Source organism: Alligator mississippiensis, chromosome 5, assembly GCF_030867095.1.
Source record: "Alligator mississippiensis isolate rAllMis1 chromosome 5, rAllMis1, whole genome shotgun sequence".
NCBI lineage: Eukaryota > Metazoa > Chordata > Crocodylia > Alligatoridae > Alligator > Alligator mississippiensis.
Window position 1 is genome coordinate 189,945,038 of NC_081828.1, and position 22,128 is coordinate 189,967,165.

At 42.4% G+C, this 22,128-nt stretch overlaps 1 protein-coding gene and 1 long non-coding RNA gene across 4 annotated transcripts in view; one reads left to right on the top strand and one right to left on the bottom strand.

The window, feature by feature from the left end:
• The window catches only part of ODAD2 (outer dynein arm docking complex subunit 2), a 195,115-nt gene that overhangs the window by 19,314 nt on the left and 153,673 nt on the right, over window positions 1–22,128 (bottom strand). The gene's annotated exons all lie outside the window — the stretch shown is intronic.
• LOC109285848 (uncharacterized) lies at window positions 12,594–20,973 on the top strand. The gene is made up of 4 exons (XR_002093742.2): window positions 12,594–12,943; window positions 15,062–15,183; window positions 16,046–16,202; window positions 17,342–20,973. It is a non-coding gene; the product is annotated as an uncharacterized LOC109285848 (long non-coding RNA).

A 22,128-nucleotide genomic window follows, 5' to 3' on the forward strand; every position in this document is an offset into this window, starting at 1 on the left:
ACTCCACCCATGACTGGACCACGGGTATAGATGGCTATACCCTGTACAGGAGGGATCATGTAGATAAAAGGGGCGGGAGTATAGCTCTCTATGTTAAGGAAAGCTACGCGTCCCTGCAAGCCGATATTGGCGACCAGGGTGGACGGCTGGAGACCCTCTGGGTTAAAATCCGTGGGGAGCACGGCACAGGGGACACAACGGTGGGAGTCTATTACAGACCTCCCACCCAAAGTCCTGAACTTGACCAGGAGTTTGCCTGAGAACTGGCTGAGGCCGCATGCTCCAGGACCATGGTTGTCATGGGTGACTTCAATTACCCGGACATCTCGTGGGAGGATCGCTCAGCAAAATCTGAGTGGTCGCAAAGCTTCCTCTCGTGAGTGGATGAACTCAACCTGACTCAAGAAGTCTATGGGCCAATGAGAGGCAAAACGGTGCTCGACCTGGTACTGGCTACTGGGGATGACCTAGTCGGTGACCTAGTGATCGAAGGGAAGCTGGGTGACAGCGACCATGAGCTGATCACCTTCACCATCCGCCGAAAAGCTGGCAAGTCAGTCAGCAACACGGAAGTCCTTGACTTCAAGAAAGCCAACTTTGACAGGCTCAGGAGGCTTGTCGGTGAGGCCCTAAGGGACCATGACCACAGGGAGAGGGGAGTTCAAGAAGAGTGGTTGCTCCTCAAGGGAGCGATCCTCAATGCACAAACTAAGTCTATTCCATCTCAGAGGAAAGGCAGCAAGAGGGCACAGCAGCCCCCCTGGCTCTCCAGGGACCTAGCAGAACTCCTGAGGCTAAAAAGAAAGGCCTACAAAGGATGGGAGTCACCTCCAAGGAGTATTATTCTGTACTGGTCCAGTCCTGCAGGGACCGAACCAGGAAAGCCAAGGCTGCAACTGAACTCCAACTAGCTTTGAGCATCAAGGACAATAAAAAGTCCTTTTTCAGATATGTGGGGAGCCGGAGGAAAAGCAGGGGCAACATTGGGCCCCTGCTGAACCAGATGGGGCAACTGACAACTGACGCCCAGGAAAAAGCCAACCTATTAAATGGGTACTTTGCGTCGGTCTTTCATCAGTCCCATGGGACACCCATGCCTGCTATGGGACAGGGAAGTCCGGGTGAGGGTGATCCCCTGCCCTCCATTAATGCTGACTTCATGAAGGAACATCTTGAGAAGCTGGATACCTTCAAGTCAGCCGGCCCTGACAATCTTCACCCCAGAGTACTCAAGGAGCTGGCGAGCATCATAGCCCAGCCTCTAGCATGGATCTTTGAAAACTCTTGGCGCTCTGGTGTAGTGCCCGAAGACTGGAAGAAGGCCAATGTGGTGCCTATCTTCAAGAAAGGGAGGAAAGTGGATCCGGCTAACTATAGGCCCATTAGCCTGACTTCTATCCTGGGGAAGATCTTAGAAAAGTTTATTAAAGAGGCCATCCTTAATGGACTGGCCGACGCCAACATCTTAAGGGATAGCCAGCACGGGTTTGTTGCGGGTAGGTCTTGCTTGACTAATCTCATTTTCTTCTACGACCAGGTGACCTATCACCTGGACAAGGGAGAAGAGATTGATGTCATATATCTTGACTTCAAAAAAGCCTTCGATCTGGTGTCCCATGATCGCCTCTTGGAGAAACTGGCCAATTGTCGCCTTGGGTCCTCCACGATCCACTGGCTGGAAAATTGGCTCCGTGGTCAGACCCAGAGGGTAGTAATTGATGGAAGTCACTCATCATGGTGTCCTGTGATCAGTGGGGTCCCCCAAGGCTCTGTCCTTGGACCCATACTGTTCAACATCTTCATTAATGATGTGGACGCTGGAGTCAGAAGCGGATTGGCCAAGTTCATCGATGACACCAAACTTTGGAGCAAAGCATCCACACCAGAAGACAGGCGGGTGATCCAGGTTGACCTGGACAGGCTCAGCAAGTGGGCGGATGAGAACCTGATGGTGTTCAACGCCGATAAATACAAGGTTCTCCACCTTGGGAAGAAAAACCCGCAGCATCCTTATAGGCTCGGCAGTGCTATGTTGGCTAGCACTGTGGAAGAAAGAGACTTGGGGGTCATCATTGACCACAAGATGAACATGAGCCTCCAATGCGATGCGGCGGCTAGTAAAGCGACCAAAACGCTGGCTTGCATCCACAGATGCTTCTCAAGCAAATCCCGGGATTTGCATTCTCCCCTTGTACTCGGCCTTAGTGAGGCCGCAGCTGGAGTACTGCGTCCAGTTTTGGGCTCCACAATTCAAAAAGGATGTGGAGAAGCTTGAGAGAGTCCAGAGAAGAGCCACGTGCATGATCAGAGGTCAGGGAAGCAGACCCTACGATGACAGGCTGAGAGCCCTGGGGCTCTTTAGCCTGGAAAGGCGCAGGCTCAGGGGTGATCTGATGGCCATCTATAAGTATATCAGGGGTGACCACCAGTATCTGGGGGAACGTTTGTTCACCAGAGCACCCCAAGGGATGACGACTAGTTCGAATGGTCATAAACTACTACAAGACCATTTCAGGCTGGACATAAGGAAGAATTTCTTTACTGTCCGAGCCCCCAAGGTCTGGAACAGCCTGCCGCTGGAGGTGGTTCAAGCGCCTTCATTGAACACCTTCAAGAGCAAACTGGATGCTTATCTTGCTGGGATCCTATGACCCCAGCTGACTTCCTGCCCTTTGGGCGGGGGGCTGGACTCGATGATCTTCCGAGGTCCCTTTCAGCCCTAATGTCTATGAAATCTATGAAACTCTAAAATCTATCTCTTATATTGGGCAAAAAATGTGTGTGTCTTCGTGGCACAAAATAAGACTTTAAGAAATCAACAGATGAGCTTCAGAATCTCCTAATGAAGAAGCAGATGCCAAACAATAATCTATTCATGAAACAGTACCTCTCCAGAGAGGCCTCACATACAGGTCTCCCTATCAAGTAAGCCAGTAAGCCAGAGCCAACTTCTTAAACCAAATAAACAGTTAATAGAAAATCAGGCTGCACAGTTTCACATCTGTGAACACATGTAGGCTTACTATCCCCCTGGATACAATTAACACCACTGCTAATCTAGGAAACCACTAATATGATAAGCCCTAAACATGATAGGTCTATTTAAAGTAATAGTTTACTTGTTCTTTTTCCTGAATTAATAATCTCCTTCATTTCATATACTACCAGACACCTGGTAAACAATAATCACATCAAAGAAGGAAAGGAAAGCAAAAATATATAGTACATTACCTTTCAGACCTTCACAAAGGTAGTGATGCATAATAATATAAACACAAAATATGAAATAAAAGCGCCCAAGTACACACATTCTTGTTCCATATGACTATACTTATCATACTGACACTGACTTCATATGTGTAAAGCTCCAATACATTTATTTGGAGCTGCTGCTAATTTACACCAGTATAAAAAGAGCTGGTCAAAATGTTTTAGTCAAGATAGTTTTCCATCTAAAACAGCATTTCAATTAAACTATATTTTTGGGATTGCACAGACTACCACCATCACATTTGTAATCAATTAACATTTCTGTGGCAACTACCTTGGTTGCTTTCCAAGAAAAAGCAACTGCTAAAGCTTATAACATATTTTAAGTATCTTCTAATGCTGTTTTGAAGGTGGAACCCAGAATAAGTAGTCATCACCGTGCAACTAGACAGTTCTTCAAGAACCAACAACCAATAAACAAAGGATTGAAGTTATAGCTTTTTTGTTGTGTATGAGCAGTTGTGTAATAAATAATGGTCTCCTCCTCACAGGCAAATAATGAGATAAAAATAAATTAAAAGGAAAAGTTCTGAGAGCAAATTCTTCCCTAGTGAACTCTGCTGAAGTTATCAAAGGTAGACTAGAAAGGATTCTAGTCCTAGATATCTATTTTTATTCAGCATAATGTTTTACTTGTTTTAAGTGGTTAAAAATAAACAATTTGGGATACAGAAAGCTATTAAGAAACAGACAATTATTTATTACACCTTTTTAAAAAACAGAATCCTACTTTAGTGTTCCAGAATTTATTCTTTACTCGCTGAATCAAGCAAAATCTGCTTATTCACGATGGCCGCATCTACACAAGACGCTACTGCGCAGTCATTACTGTGCATTCATTTAGTACGTGTATAAATAAGTACTAAATGAATGTGCAGTAAGCCAAATTACTGCACAGTAGTGGCAATGAATGCTTGGGTTACTGCACAGTAGTACCAATGAATGCCTTTTTTGCAACCCTACTGTGACTTATTTTGAAATTTTTGAAGGTCAGACTGAACGAAAGTGCATTTTTCCCTCAAAGGATGCTCCAAAGGAAAAAATAATGGTCCTTTTTTTCTTCTTTTTTCTTCTTCATAATGTATAAAATAATAAATGAAAGATGGGATTTGGTTTTCTTTACTTACCTTAAAATATTTTTTTCTGCTTGTTCTACGTATCAAAAATTCAGGTTCTGCCTACTCTGGAAAATGTCATGAATGGCTGAAGAACTAAGTTTATGATATAAAAAAAAACACTGAATAAAAGACAATCCTGGACTGAAAAGGGAATTCACTGATTTCATAGTCTGAAGCTTGGTTGGTTTTGCTGACCCTGTTTATGTAAAACAACAGAAGTACAACTGAGTGCCAATTATCCCAGCTAACTAGGATCAAAATCTGTTTTTAAAATCAAATTGATGAAATGAGTATTAAATTAACATACTCCAAATCCTACTTCCTTCTCCCAAAGAAAGTTTGGTAAGGATTTAGATTTTAAAGTTGTTGTTTATTTCAATGTTTTTTTTCCTCAATTGTAAAAACAGCTCTCTCTCTTTTAGTCACTGTTTCTCTCACCTGTACCATACACCATGCAAGTTGCTGCCATTTTCTGTATTCAGTACTCTTTGGATGTGTGGTGTCTGGATAACTGAAAATTCTTTCCTTGTTGAAAGTTCAATGCCCCTATCTTCTCAATGCAAACCTTTGAGTCATTCAAGAAATATACACTAATACTGGTTTAATGTGTATATGATAATACAGTATTCAGACTTTTGTGAGTTAGTGAATATAAAATATACTTTGGTGTGCTAGAAATTTTTGCATTTTTATAAAAGTTATTTTATGAAAATCATAACAATACAGACTTTTTATGAGAGAGAAATCTTTTTATTATGACTAAATCACAAGGGATGGATTGAATAAAACCATACTTGGCTCCCACACACAATGGCTAGGTACAGGCAGTCAAAAAGCCCAAGGCTGAATCAATTCAGTTTTTGCAGGTTAGTCTAAGCTGCAAAGATTAAACCGAGGAGCAAGTGAACAGACATTCACATTTGATTCATGAAATGCAGTCACATGCCTGCAGTGGCTCAGGCCAGATGCTGGCGGGGTGGAGAGGGTGCTAGAGCAGGCCTCCCTGCCTGCTAGCTACTGCCAAACGGAAGGGACTGAAGCTCCAAGGCCTTTCCCCCAACCCTGTTCAAGTGGAGGGGGCATGGCCAAGCCCCAGCCCAGGGCTAGCGGTCTGGAGGGTGGGGGTGGGGTGGGGTGGGATGGGGTGGGGATTTAAATTCTGAGGAGGGGGTAGGTAGCAAAAAGGCAGTGATACTGAATTCATAAAAGCTTGAACAAGAATAGCCCTTTCTCTGAAGTGAGCATGTCCTGAACACAACAGTTTGCAACTGCAAGGACACAAGAAAGAACAACCAAAAATCTCTGCCTAAGCTAATATACAGCCCAGTCAGACACAATGATTGCACACACAGCTGAGTCTAACTTAAAATGGAATGTAACAAACCGAAAAGACAAGAGAAAGCCTTGCAGAAGTCTTATGTACTCCTGAAGACAGAGTGTCTCTTTACAGCCAGGTATTCAGAAAGTCCTTCTTGGGGAATCAGCAGGTGGTGTTAGGTGTTGGAGTGGAGATCCCACAGGCCTCATCTCTACTTGGGGTTCTTACAGGCACACTTGCACCGCCTTCTCCTCCTTGGGTGCCTTGACTTTAGTATGCTTGTCACCTATAGCACCTTTGGCAGGACTCTCAGGCATTCCGTGTCTTTTGTCTCTGCCTAGGCATTCCAGTCTCCCACCTTGTACAGTTTCTGCTTTCTAAAGTAAATGTGGGTCTCTGTTTGCTTTGGTCACACCAGCCCAAGCAGTCTAGGACCCTCTCCTGTTCTCTTAGCTCCATCTCCAGCACATCCATGTAATGATTGTGCAAGGTCTTTGCCAACACCTCCCCCATCTCAGTCTAGTCCTGCAGGGCTTGGTCCTGTGCTCAGAGATGGCAGGGGACCAATCCCTCCAACCCCAGTTCCCCAGCCTCTTCCCCTTCCCCATGGCCTGGGAGAGCTGAGAGGGATTATGACCCCTTCCCCTTCCCTTGTCAACTGCTTGGCTCAGTCTCTGCCAGAGATGGGAGGGAGGGGAGTCTGCTGGTTTCCTGCTGACACCCTGCCAAGCAGACCCTGGCTGCAGTCCCATGCCCCCCACCTCTTCCGCTCCAGTGAGGAAAAGCTTGGCAGGGGTTATCCCCTCCCCACCAGGCAGACCCAGCTGCAGTCCCCTGCTGGGTTTCCCACCCCTTTGTCACCCAGCCATCGCTGCTCCAGCTATGGAGAAGAGGGGCAGGGACAACCCTGCTGTCTGGAACAGACAGCACAGCCCAGCCCAGGGCTGCAAAGCATCCTGGGATGCTGGGGGACTGTATTTAACTTGAAGAAGGAAGGGGCCTGGGACAGAAGTTTCATAACTGATTTGACCTAAATCAGTTAAGCCTGCTACTACATTCAACCAGGTTTATCTTAAACCAGTTTCCCCCATTTTGAAACTAGTTTATCTGCACTGAGCTTCTGTTCTGTTACAGGTTCAAACCAGTTTCTCATAACTTAAACCAATTTATGTGTAACTTCTGTCTAGCCATAAAGAGCTGGATTGAATAAAACTCTACTCAGTTCCCACACATAAGTACTTGAGATTTACACGCACTTCTGTAGAGTGGAGCTGGACAGACATTTTGTTAAAACCAGTCCCAAGGCTCCTATCCAGGACTTTGGAAGTTTTGTGAGACCAAAGATTTTTAAAGGCACCATGTGGCCTGAAAGCAAGCAATATCACCTTCCTTACTGTTCTGTGGCTGCAAAGCAGGAAGTATCAAAAAGCCCAACCTGCTTCATCCTTTCCTTTCTACAGACATGTCTAAAAAAGAATGAACAAATAACTTGCTGAGAAAGGAAAGGCCTGCAATTCTCCTTAGAATAAAACAAGAGTCTCTCCTCCAAGCTTTCTAGCTAGTGGCCATGCAGGTTTTAATTCCCATATTCTAGTTGTCTTGTGTTTTTTTGTGGGAAGAGACTATCCTGTGGTAACTGAAAATATCCTAACTGTGAATTTCTGTTTTATTAATTATACCGCCACCAAACCACGTACGTGAGAAGTAATGAATTGTAAAACAATAAGATGTGGAGCAAAAGGAAGTATTAGGTCTTGCTTATACATACACAGCTTTTGTAAGCCTCTCTCTATAAAGGTTAGGAAACCATTGTAGTACAAATAGTATGAGCCCCTAGTGTACAGAAAATTATGCTTGGGGGCTGAACCCAATGATCTGCGTGGTTCCTTCTAGCCCCTAACAATCTATGAATCTATGACAGTGTTCCTATTGGTATGAAGCTTGTTTCTATAAACATATGGAAATAAACTACTCTGATATAAACACTTTTTACTAGTATAGCTGTGTCATATATGGAGTTTGTACAAAAATTAAAAAAAAAATAGAAAAATTACAAATGCAGTATTTTGGCAATATGGAGGTAAGTGAGTATTCCCAAACATATGTAACCTTATTTTTAAGACATGAAGAAAACAAAGCATGTGGATCGCCAGCTAAAGGATGCATATGGAGATGATAAAATTTCACGATCAACTTTCTGGCCTCAGTGTGACAGGGAGCAAGCTCGGGGCCAAGTCTCGAGTCAGCCCGCCCACCTGTCTATGGGGCAGTCCACCCAGTCTCACCTGCCATGACTTTCCTGTTTCATAACTGGTGGTAAATGCAGGAGACTACCCATTACATGCCCCAATGCCAGGGGGCACTATCCATCGCTCCAAACCTTCCCTACACAGTGGCCCATGCCTTGCAGATAGCATCTAAGTTCTTAATGTCCCCAGCCCCACACTGGGCCCCATAACACTCTAGTTTGGATCCCAACTAGATCTCTTCTCAACAGGTGGCCTACTCTACCCTCATTCTGGGCTGTCAAGCTCCCTGCACTCTTCTGCCTCTCAGGTATGGAGGCCTGGGACCTTTGGCCACACAGGCCCTGGCCTCACCTCCAAGGTCAGTCAGAATCCCAGGCCCCCGGCTCTGGGCATCCCTCTCGGTGGGCCCCTGACCCTTTTGAACCTTCTTGTCCTGGCCCCAGCATTGACCAGTCAAGGGTGCCTCAAGTCAGGCTTCTGAGCATCTAGCCCACACTTTCTTACATGGGTCTGCCTTCTCAGTCCCTACTACAGGGTTACCCACCTGGTTATGGGGACTGGGATTATTAAGGTGCCCTGACCACATTTCACCAGGGTGGTAACTGGCCTTGGGGACTGTTCCACCACGAACAGCCCCACCAAGCCACCCATCTTCAGCAGGGTACAGTTTTAGGTCATACCCAGGACCAAGAGCCCCCTGCTCTTACCTGTCAGATGTTTCATATAGTGGTTCAGACAAGCAATGTCTCTACCTGGCTGCCAGCAGCAAACTGCTGGGTTTATATAGCTGGCCTGTGTTTTTAAATGGCCACCGCAATCAGGCACCTGCAAGTGCACTGCCACACTCAGCTTTTTCTACTTGGCATAACTCTGGCAGTACATACAGCTGGAAACATAGGCCACATGTAGGGGGTGCACAGGGGTGCACATGCATCCCCTGAGAGCTCTGGTGCCCCTCCCCCTCCCAGAGCAAGTGCTCTCGGCTTTGGCGATGGGCAGGGGAGGTAGGTGCAGCACTGGTGCCCCCCAAGAAGTGCCGCTGACACTTCCGGGCTCAGCGTCTGGCCACGGGGCAACCCCCCCCCCCACTTGGGGCCAACACCACCGTGGCCACCTGCAGACAGTTCCCACTTGGACCACCCTCAACACTGCTGCTTGCGTTGCTGCCTGCAGGCAGTCGCTGTTCCCTCCCAACCTCAAGAGGCATGTGTTATCTATGGCTCAAAAGCTTACTTAACTGGCTACTTAAAAATGTTTTTGCATGACAAGGATCCCCAGCTTGTCTACAGGCATTCATAGGTGAAATAGTGTACGCCTGGAGCATCTCTGAAGTCTAGCTATCACAACAAGAGAAGCCAGGCATAAAATGAAGCAATGCTTCTATGTGTAAATGTGCTCTCCTCTTCATCCGTCTGGCCTCAACTCAAGAAGGTATCTATTTTGCTGGAAAACATAGATATTTAAACTTCAGTGAAATGAGTGGGGCTTCAACTTTTGCTTAACTGCTTTTCTGAACTGGAGCCCTTGTAAGGAGGACAATCAGAGTTAAGGAGTGATTTCTCTTGAGTAGGCTTCTATCTTATTCTCCTATGATGTTGAAGAACTGGATCGACTCCCAGACTTCCCCTACAAAAGTTAAACCCCTTTGGATGATAAAAGTCTACTGACACCTTGTATATTCTAACTGTTAAAAATGTGTGAGAACATAATGCAAAGGAAGATTAGATTTTTTTAGATAAGTAACAGGTGTGTTTAACTGAAGTTAACAGAAACAGACTAATTTGGTCATTGGCAAAGCTGATTAAAAGTCAAGACTATTCAAGACTTCCAGGCCTATACTCATTCCACTATATCAGGATTAGGCCATCATAGAGGACATTCTGGTTTTCTGCTACTCTGTCCTCTGTCCTTTACTGTACTCAAGAGAAAAATAGAGGACATAAAGGCGTCCAGTTTTGTATCAATAGAGGACAGAGGACAACCAGACTGTCCTTTATGATGGCCACCCTAATCAGGATCCAGCAAGGTTTTCCAGTGGTGGGTGAGGGACAAAAGGGAAGTGGAGCTGGAGCAACCCAGCTCAGAGTGGAGGCAGGCAGGCATTAAGACACAATCACCACCACTGCTTCTCCCTGCTCATCAGCTGTGGTGCAGCACATTGAAAGCCCCCTGCACTGGTGCCCTTGTCTCCTGACTGTAGCAGTGCAGGGAGAGCTTACTGCTGCCAGAGCCCCAGGTATCTGACTGCAGCACAGTACATGCAGAGCTCCTGAGGCTGAAAGTCACTGAAGGCATATCCCAGTGAGCCAGATTCAAATGCTCTGTGGGCCATAGTTTGCTAACCACTGCAATAGTTCCTGCTGTTTCTTGGATCCAGAGTCAATACTGTCTTTTACATTGGGATTCATGGAGGTGTAAGCCCAACCATGAGTGACTGGTGCCACCTGAATCTGGGGGGGCACCTGCAGAAGCCGCCGACAGAGGTGGACCTGTCAGGGGGGGCACCAGCCCTGCAGACAGCATCCATGTCAGTTGTTGGGGGGGGCACCAAACCCATCAGGGGTGGCATGTGCACCCCTGTGCACCCCCTACCAGTTGCCTATGAACCCAAACCAAGGGCTGTTGGATATCCTTCAAGCTACATGGTTGCACTGCACAGTGGAAGAAGACATAGAGAATCTAGCTCATGGAGGTGTAATACCTGTGAGGCAGCATATGAGCTGTTTTTTCTAATTCAGTTATAACTACAGCAATGGTTCTGTCTTTTTAGATGCAAGGCATGCATTAGTAAACCCAAAACATGCAACAGAAAATGCCAACTCCTAGTTTTAACTTGTTTTTTGACTACAGAAAAATAATATTTCTTATTCTGTTGCAAAGAACTCAGAAAGACCACAAGTCAAAATGTGTTTGACACTATGGATTCCTATCGGAAATCTCAGGGTTTATTTTGTGAATCATGTAGGTATTTGCACACCTAAAGGAGCCAATATTAAGCAGCACCCTTAAAAGAATCTCAAAGTACCCCAGGGTGCTCTGGCACCCTAGTTAAGAATCACTGCGCTACAGATTTTTTTGGCTTCATTTTTCCCATGCATACAATGGCTATCCTGTAATGTTAGCTTTCACATGGCTATCTGGATTTTTATAGTTCAAAAGATAGTGGATATTCTTTTACTATATTAAGCCCTGCATTTACAAATTATCTAGGAGAACACATCATTGACCAATATTCAATTCCTTTAGTCTAATTTTTTTTTCCCCCTTAAAACACCCTCGCAAATTAGAAACTGACCTGAACCCTAGTAGGAATTATTACAGTGATTACCCGTTGGGGAACATAACCAAATGGTTATCCTTGGAGAGAACAGGAAAATTAAACTAAATTATATGCACCACAATTTCAAGAATCAAATCAACATGCATTTGAGGGTATTTATACTTTTCTACTGTTATATAAAATATTTTAAACATTTATCATTACATGATTACCACTCCAACAATGATTCAGAGACTGATCTAGTTCTTGCTGAAGTCAAATGACAAAATTCGCAACAACTTCATAGGGAGTACTTCTGATTGGTACTTTTGTTTAACACCTGCACCTTAAATCTGCACTAGTAAAACGTATAAAACACCACTGTAGGGTGTCTGAGATGGCCAAATCCAGAGACTGTGGTAACTAATAGGCAATAAGGAGGGCTTAACTAAACATGGGTTGATTCTGAAGACAGAAAGAAGGAGTTTGTGAAGTTGATATTAATGAATGAATATTTTTGAATGCATATTTTTGTACATTAAAGATTACAAAGTGCTAATTCAAGTACCATGTCCATATATATATATATATATATATATATATATATATATATGAGAGAGAGGGAGAGAGAGATGTTTAGGGGGAAAAATCATATTATTACTGTATGTCAAAAAAGACTTATTCATCAGGTCTGAAATACCATTATTATTATTTCTTATGTTCAGCTTCTGTGACTAGTTTCTTCTACAAGGAAACTATTTTTGGTCAGCCAAATACCAAAAATAATTATCTGGCATTGTGCCCTTCTGCATTAAACCCAAGATCTGCCAATTAAGAAAACTAATTTAAAAATTAGTTTAAAAATTAATGTTACAATATATTACTGAATAAAAATAAATAGTGTTCTAAGAGGGCTTTTTTTCCTTTTTATTAGTGTTAAATTTAAAAAAAAGCTTTTCACACAGTCACAAAGATCAGACTTTGTGCAAAGAGCTAAACAATTGCAAGAAGCTGCTCTGTGTATTTCTGTGGTTTAGATATAGTGCCAAGTCGGAAGGAAAAGACATTCCCTGAATTTTCTAAAGCAAGATAAATACAGAAAAGAAATACAGATGAAAGATGGAACTGCTATCTGTGGACTCTGCCAGATTCCTCCACTTTTTGGCACACCTATTGAAGCTGGCAGACTTAGCCAGTAGCAATCTTTTCCATTAAAAGAAACAGCATATATTTTGGTTTAACATACTTTGTTTGTGCATTTTTAACCTTCAAAAATGTCTATTTAAATTTTTTTTAATGATTCCTTCTGCACAGTTGGCTGCAACTCCACTTATTTGAAACGGCTCATTTATCACTAAAAGAGCTGCAGGGCACAGCTACTGTTGAACAGCTCCAACAAACCTACAGCTTAGTGGGACAAGCTTCTTTTTATAAAACTAAAAGATGTTTCAAATGTGCCAAGAGGAGCTTTATGCCAGCCTCTAGGTTTGTTATCCAAACAGTACTAAATTAGAGGTCTCCTGAAGCGCACAGTTTGGACCAAGATAAGCTGATCTCCTTGGGCTTTCCCATCTGGGTTCAGGCAGACTATACAGAGCACTTGCAGGATATTATGCATACTAGTAATGTGATAATTTTGAAAAACTGACTCCAGTCAGAGATCTACTTTACACTGAGTCAAAACCTTCATGACCTTTGGCAGAGGTGCAATAGCAAGTCGTTTGCACAAGTAAGTACCCCTACGTAAAAAATGGTGTAGCAGTGTTTGTTACAGGAGGCAGAGGCTGCCATTTCCTGCTTAATGGAGCTTGTACTTAAAGGAAAATGTTTGCACCTGGCAGCTGTTAAGGACAATACAGATTGCACTGATTTAACTTGTGGTAGTCCTTTCTAAACAAAACAAAATATGCAAGTATGGGGCTTAGTTTATGGAATTTCTTGTCTCTGAAATTTTGGAGTGCAATATGATTGATATATTTGTTGGCTTGTAAACAGCAAAGGAATTGGGGATGCGGCTGGCAGACGTGTAGCAATTTTGCCATCTAATGCTCTTTTTCTTGATGTCCAAGTACTGTAAGTAGCAGGCATTAGCATAGTGTTAATAGCCAGCCATATGCTACATATCCAGCCTTAACCGTGGAACTGAAAGCCAATGCTGACAATGAAAGGAGGTTCTTCCATGTGTTAGGCTGAAAATAAAAATCTTAAAAGTATAAACAATTGACAGGAATATGCTATGTACTTGTGTATTTTAATGGTAATATTAAAATATATATCCTTTTTTGCGCTCTAGTTGATAGTATACTACAGTATATCCTAGCCACTCATGTTCTCATTAAAAAACTCCACATACATAAATAAATAAGAGCCAAATGTTTTTGAATTTCAGCTTCGAAAGTCCAAATCCATACCAGTAACTGGCAATAGTTGTTTTTGGAATCCTTTCAGTAGAAATTACAAATAATTATCTTCCGTATTTTGTAATTTACATCAATTTACTTCACAAAGCTTGTCTTATGAAAGAAGTTCTTTAATATACAAACCTAGCCAAAACTGTCCAAAAGGATTTATGACTTCAACAAACAATTGCCAGTACTTTGGAAACAGTGTATAATAAAATATGCAGAAGGTATTTTTATAAGTAGTCCCAATAAGAACCTGTATCACAACATGTCAAACTTGTGCGTCAAAATAACTTCTATAAATTATACTTAAATCTGCTCTTTTATACCTTAGCTTATTATAAAAGTATGGCAGAAATATAGGTTTAACCTTTCTACTAGGGCTGTATGAAGATTCAGTCCCTGATTCAATTTGGCATAGATTTGGCCTGATTCAGTGGTCAAATCTCTGACTCCAAATCAAAGCATGGGGGGGAGGACCAGAAACACTTCCAGTCTACTTCCAGGTCTACTGGGGAGTGCGTGGAGGGGGGGGGGGAACCCTGCACCCACCCCTGGCTTGGTGACCGGTGCCTTCTGGGTTGGGGGGGGCACCCAGGGTGCCCCTGCAGGCGATCGTCGAGCCAGGGAGGCACGGGGGGGGGGCAGGCAGTTCGCTCCCTGGTGGACCTGAAAGTGGACTGGAAGCACTTCTGGTCCACTTCTGTGTTTGCCGCTGAGCAGATGGAGGTCCCCCACGCATTCCTGTGGGATGCTCGATGCACCTCAGCATCACAGCAATCATGAGACCCTGCTAAATGAGAAAAAACATTAAAAAAAAAACATTTAAAAGCTGTGTCTATGTCTGAATCACTGATCCTTTGAATCTGTATCAACCCTTCAGATTTTTATTTGGCTGAATCTAATCAAGGTCAGTGATCCGAATCACTTAATTGAATAGCTGTTCCTGATTTGGGCTGAATCCGAATTGAATAGGGCTGCTTTGCACACCCCTACTTTCTACCTTCAGATCAAGATTTTTTTGGTGATATTGTTTATTGGAACAACTGTACAGTTGGGAGAGATGTTAGACAAGTGTTCAGGAACAAAAATGCCCTTCCTCAGGTCTAAGAAAAAGGCAGATCAGCCTAGGCTAAAAAGCAGTTAGAACAACTACTTTGTTTAATCCTATTATGTAAATGGAAGTGGTCACTTAAAAAGGAAAGTGGGCAGTAAACTTGTGGGGAAAACAGAAGTTAGTAGAAGTAGTTACAGACCAAGTTAAATAGATAAACCTAATTATGTAAAAGGATGAGAGCAATCTGAAAGAAAGAGGGCGGTTACCACCTGTGGAGTACAGCGGGGCTAGTAGAGACAGCAGGAAAGTTATAATGAGGCATAAAAACACTGTCTGTGCTAAATCCCTGTTTTTTGGTGTCCAGTAAATTTGCAAATTTTGTTTCTAGGCCTGTCTTCTGAAGGTATGGTGTAGGTTTCCCTTGAGGACACTGCAGTGGTTACAACACTCATCTGGGATGCAGAAAGAAAGCTGGAATATGGACTTTAACCCTGGTCTTCCATACCCAAAGTGAGTCCCCTAAGCACTGAGATATACTGTCCCTCTCCCTGGCCCAAAGAAAATTTAATTATCTAGACAAAGTGGAAGAACTGCAGCAAGAGAAAAATACAATAGTTCCTAGCAAAGTTTGCCCCTGATCCTTGATTGATACCTTTTAGAGCTATCAAAATACAATAAATACATGAATAAATGATACATTAATTATTATGTAAATATTACCATTTGATATAGTAGTCAATCCAAGCACAAAGACAGCTCAAATTCAAATGCCGTCCCCTTAAAACATCAAGATGTAGTTCATACTCTATGGAAGATACTGAAAATCGCTCTAAAATGATCTGACCAAAGTGTTTTAGGATATTTTTATGTGCCATCAGCTATTTACAAGTACGAGAGAGATTTATGGGAAAAGAACATTCTCATGTTTGCAACTTCACAGTTTACTTAGCCAAACTTTGCATTCTTATCAGAAAGGGAAATCCATGCACCATATAATTCACAGATGATTATAATTTTTTCAGCCAAAGATATTATTCAGTTTTCTAACAGAACATACTGCAATCAAAACAGGCATCCTTAATTGTCATAATGAAATATTTCATTTTGAACAACAGTACAAGAAGTGAGAATATTTTGATCTCATAATAAATATTTTATTTTCTATAAAAAAAGAACACCTCACATTCTGTTTATGCTCTTTGATCATGATAATGCTTACTTGACAGCTATTTTATTTGAGGTTTACAGGGTATGTCCATAACCATCCAATGTAATCTCAAATTCTTTTGGTAAGATCTCTTTACTAAGGATGATTGACATCAATTGTATTACCATCTTTTAGTTTTTTATTAATTGAATTATGTATATGCAGGCCCCACTTACAGCTTGGAGAACTGTACCCTGGGAAGGAAGGACTGTGAAAAGTCTTGGGGTCATGATGGGTAATCAGCTGAATGTAAAATCCCACTATGACAAATGTGACTGAAAGCATTAATGACATCTCTGGATATTTCAACTACTAATATCAAGTAAGAGTAGAGGTTATATTACTTCTGTACTTTGTACTCATGTGATCACTAGTGGGATACTGTGTACAGTTCTGGTGGCCACATTCAGCAAGGATATTAAAAAACTGTATAAAGTACAGAGAGCATGCTTATATAGATTCAAGAACTGCAGCCCCGCAAGCATGCACGTGCACCCATGCACAGTGCTGCTAATTTGGGTGATCCTAGTGTAAAAAAAAGAGGCCACCAAAAAAAGCAGTGCAGCGCATATGGCCGCAGTGTGCATGACAGCAGCATGTGCTGCCAGAAACCAGAGCCTGGGTGGCCAAAGCCAAGCTTTGGCTGCCGGCCAGGCTCCAACCAGCTGGTTCAGCACCTCTGTTGCCCCGGTGCAGGCTCCAACCTCCCCTACCCCACCTGGGTCCCTTTGCTGCATGCTAAAGCATGTGTGCAGGGGCGTGCCCTGGGACAAGAAGCAGCGGCACAAATATATACTGCTGCTATTTGTACCACAGGAAACACACGCCCTTGCATGTGGGCGCTTGTGGGGACTTGCCCAAGGAACTCGATTTCTTTTTCTGATAGAGGATAAACTTAAGAGGGCATCTGAGTCTATAAGTAGCTAGAGGGGGAACAGAAATTTGATACCATTTAATTTCAATTATAGGTCAACCCAGCATGTAAGTCTGTAGCACATTTTTGGGTAAAATCTTAGGAATTTTTTTTTTACTCAAATCTAATTGTATACCTACAGATAAAGTCCTTGAACTGCTACTACCTTATACAATAACCAAGGAAAGGACCCAGAGGGTTAAATGGACTAAAAATACTAAAAAATCCTCTATACCAAAAATAATTTTGCACAAGGTTCACCATATTGTCTTCAGCCTAAAATTTCATGTTAATACATATGAAGACATATTTTTAATTAAATGGAAACTGTTTTAAACAAAAACATTCCCTTATTAAAAGTTTGGAAAGATTGGAAATACAGTTCAAGATTCAAATTTTGTATGACTTGCAGAGTCAAAACTCTGGTTCCAGACAACCCTCAGGGGTTGAAAGTGAAAATTGTCTTAATTTTTTGAAGCGCATGGGGAAAGAGAAAGCATGTGATTGTTTCAAAATTATCTGATGATTTTTTTGTTTTGTTTTGTTAGAAAATGCTCCTTCTGTGGCATCCAAAAGGATTGGCTACTGGTTTTGACCCACTTAGTCTTCCAATGAATCACAGGAAGGATTCCAACAGAACTCTGCATGGTTCCTGCCAGCTCACCTTGTGGGTTGTTTTCTGGTTCAGGCTCCCCTGGTGACCAGTCACATGGACTACTTCAAAACTGAGGATGAAAGGGTTTCCAGCTCCTTGCAGGGGAGCTAAAATTCTGGCAGCCACAACTTTACACAGAATTACTGGGGCTTCTGAGTGTGTAGCCCGCCTGAGGGAGGATTAATGCTTGCTTCCCATTCCAATGGATTACACCAAAGAGCTCCCCAGGAACTTTGGGGTGGTGATTTCTATCACCCATTCATTGTAGTGCTTCTCCATCTGAGCTGAACACATCACCAAGCTGAAGCTGATGAACCTACATGACCAGTGTCAGTGTAGTCCTTGAGGGTGTCATGGCAGCTCATCCGCTCCACTGCCCACACGAGTGCCATACATGGCCCGGAGCAGGGCGGCAGCAGTATGGGGCCCAGGGCAGGAGCAGGGGCTCCATGGAGGGACAGGGGCAACCAGCAAAGCCCAGAAGCTTGAGAAATACACATGGCAGAACACAGACATAGCTATGGCTAGATCATCCCTGACCAGTGGCCTCTTCTTGAAGAGCTCCGGTGATGGAAAGCCCACAGCTTCCCTGGGCAGTCTATTCCAGTACCTAGAGGTCCCTTCCAACCCTAATTTTCTACGACTATACCATTTAAACATTGAAACAAACTAAGTTTACTTCAGATATAAAAGATTTGCTGAATATTACCTCATTTTGCAGTCTTGCATGCCAAATAACTACTTTTGATTTTTCTTCAATATATTATAGAGTCTTGACTATAACCAACTATGCTGTGCACAATAGCAGTTCAGTGTACCACAGTTTCTTTAAACACAGGTTTGGCTATTAGTTTGAAACCACAGGCCTTTTCATCGTGTAAATACAACAATTAATATTATTTTCCTCCAAATAGAAATTTACTGTCAAAATGTTTTTTCTAAAGGGAAGCCTGCATTATGCAGTAGAGACCAAAGATTACCCTCTTCAAATATATGACATGGAATTATAGGTAGAAGTGGTTGTAGTGTATAAGACCTGGGAATTGCAGGGGGATGACAAGAAGCCAGTGGCTGATAAAAGGAATTGAGATCAGACAAAAAAATAGGAAGAGGTGGCAGAGAGACTAGAACTGCCCAGATAAGACTAGAGACCACTGAACCAAGGGTAAAAAGATTGTTGTTAAGGAAGAGACAGATCTGGTGAGAAGCCAGGGTGCAGAGAAAGAACTGGGACAGGCTGGACAAAAAGACTGGAAAAGGGAGCCATAGTGTGAGAATGGGGAAAGGAGAAAGGATGGGGCTGAGGTTACAGTGGAATTGGACATGGAGGCATGACTGCACACGAGTCAGGGAGGACAGAGACAAACTGAAAGAAATAAGGCTGGCACTGGCTTGGTAAGAAGCAAAAGGAGAGAAAGAAAGGATTAGGGAAGCAACACAGGGAAGAGGGGAGTAGAACTGGGTGCGAAAAAAGATTCAGAGTGGGATGGAGGCCTTAGAAATGAACACTGAGACTGGGTGCATAAGGAGAGGGCAGCTAGGAAGGGTAACTGCATAGGGGGAACAGATAGGACGAGATTAAGGATAGCCTGGAGGAGAAAGGGAAGAAGGAATAAACTTGGGGAAAAATGGGCAAGAGGGCAGAACTGGTGCTTCTTAGAGCACTTTCCTCTCCAACACATCAAATAGGATCCAGGATTCCAGAGTCTTGTTATTCCTCTGCTATCAACAAATTGTTGTGAAAGTCCCAAACTCTTTTATTCCTGGTCTGCCTAGATGACAGTCTTCTACTGCTACCAATTATTTCATTAGATCAAGGGGCAAAGGTCTCTGTGGTGGGTCTGAAAACCCATTTGAATAGATACACACACACACACACACACACACACACTGATGCAATCATTAAGTTACACAATCACAGAATATTTTTTCATAGGCCCCTCACCTCCAGTGCACAATATTGATGGTGCTAAGTTAATGAGCAGCTGTGGAATATTTTGCTTTATCCTCATATTTTAATGTGCAGACTTAGGCCCTATTTACTGCACACTATTTAAATGCACCCTGAACAGAGTGTTCACTTAATTATAATAGTGTCTGAATGCCTTACAAAAAAAATTATAACATTTTTTCCATTGATGTGTTGGAGAGGAACGTGCTCTAAGAAGCACCAGATCACCCCTCCTGCCCAATTAAGATGAGGGGATGTTATGGCCATTTTTACAGAAATGGATCTGAGGCACCAAAAATGGATCTGCTAATTTGGGGCATGCAAATTAAAGACATGATTTTTCAGAGTGCTTAGTATTACATATCACTTTGTGTGTCAAACGATAACTCTCAAGACTTTTGGTGCACCTGAGAATGGTCAGCAGCACTTTGGCAAATCAGCCCCCATGTCTCAAGATAGACCTCAGAAAATGGGAAATACAGGCAGTCCTCAACTTACAACGTTTAGAGTTACAATGTTGTGCACTTACAAGGTTTATAAATTGACACCCTGTTTCAACTTTACAATGCCCGTTTCGACTTTACAACACTGGATCGGATGCAATGCCACGCCAGCGAACAAGTTCGCTGCGTCACTCATCTCCCTGGAGAATATCTGTCCAAACTTCCTTGGACACTTTCTTTAAGAAAGCAGACAAGACTCCAGAAAAACCTGCAGCCAAGACTCTTGAGAAGACTTCAGCCAAGAACCCTTCAAAAAGTCCAACCAAGAGCTGTTCAAAAGTCAGCGAAGTCACTTCAAAGAAGTCCTTCCAAATCAATATGATTGCTGTTTACAGTATAAATACATTAATGTAGTTATATTACTCATCTATAATTGATCGAATACAACATTCTGGGGTATTTTTGGAGAAAATAGGGTATCAGGCCTTGGTTCAGGAACAAATTCCCCATTTATAACATTGTTTCTTATGAGAAAATTGGTTTTGAGTTACAACGTTTTGACTTAAGGTGCGGTTTTCAGGAATCAATTGTGTCGTAAGTCTAAGGACTGCCTGTACAGAATTAGTGAGTTTCACACCCCTGAAAACTCTGGTGCAAGCGATTTTCCTGAGAACTTTTTTATGTAGAACTTTTTAGCAGACAGAAAGAGAGAATTAAATTCTTCAGGGCAGCATTCAACAGCTTTAACCATCAAACCACCCTCTCTCTTCCCAAAACACCCTGCTTCAATCACTGTATGCATGCCAACTTCTGCAACAAATGTAGTAGCAGCACTACAGAACAGTGCACAGCTCTGATTTATTCCCCAATCTGGTCCATGCTGTGCAGCAAATGAAGCACTGATCTGTGCACAAAACATTCTGCAATCTGTAATTATAACACACATGCACAAAGGGGCTGAATTAATTTTAAAATTTTTTAACTGTTGGATGCTTGTCTTTGCAACCTGAATTATATTCTTGTAGTGTCAGTTGTGTGTATAATAAACAATATATATAATATATGCAATCATTTTTATTTTACTGAATGATGAATAATAAAGTAAGGTCTATAAATTGTGAAACACTTGTGTAAACCACCACCTTCTCTTTTAGTAAACACTAACAAAGTCTATCAGTAAGTGATAAATAGTTGCTGTTTATTTAAAGTGCAAAATTAAAAATGAACATAGATCCAGGTGAAATATTTATAAAATGAAACAATTTTATCTTCCTCCTCCTCCTCCTCTGTCATATCGTATCTACAATGTATGGAAGCTTTACAACCCCTCCCCCACTTCCTCAATTTTCTTGCACTCCACATACTTCCAAATAAGACCTGCATCTTATTTTGGGGAAAGCAGAATGAAGGAAAAAATGATTTTTCTGGAGTTACGGTTGCATACAGCTGGGACAGTCTCATTTTCAGCTCACTCACACTCCTTTTCCTGCTTAGGCAAAAGCTATAGTTTTAACTTTTTCACAGTTGAACTGGCAGTAACCCTTGGCTGCTCTGCCAGAAGCTTAAACTGTGGCTGCTGCTGACTCAATGGACAGATCTAGGATTTTGAAAAGAGTTAAAAACAGTCTGCAGGACTGTGAAATAGGAGAAGAGAAACAAGGAGTGGTTAAATGGCAAATGTTTCAGCAAACTTGATTAGTGGAAAATTGAGACCATTAAAAAGGAGAATGGGTTGTTAACACATGTTGAGTGAAGAGCAATTAGTAGGAATCAAGTAGCTTCCAATAAGCCATGTAGCTAATTGACTCCCTCAGTACTGCCTGAATAGAAATGCCACTGCTTGTATTCTGAGAAGAAAAGTAGCTTCCCCACTGAAGATATGCAACCCAATTTTGGAAAGCTAATTTTAGGGAGAAAAGGGCATGTAATATTCAAATAAATATGGTATATAGTACTTCATCAGAGAAATTCCAATCTAATTTTAGACTTCATACAATGAGTGAAAGAAACAAATGGTATTAGGGCAGAAAATAGGAAAAGAACGATGGGTACACAGTTGTGCTAGAACCAGATGTTCACAAAAGATTATGGACAAGTAGCAATAAAAGACACCAACATGGCAAGACAGCACCAGACGCTAAAGTTATCCCTATCTATACACAGTTGTAAGGTCAACTGCAATGACAGTATAAAATTTCTCTCACCAAATATTCAGCATGTATCCTTCCTGACCTGAATGAACTAGCTTCCACAGATGAAAGAATAGTTCATATTTGAGTCTGTTCA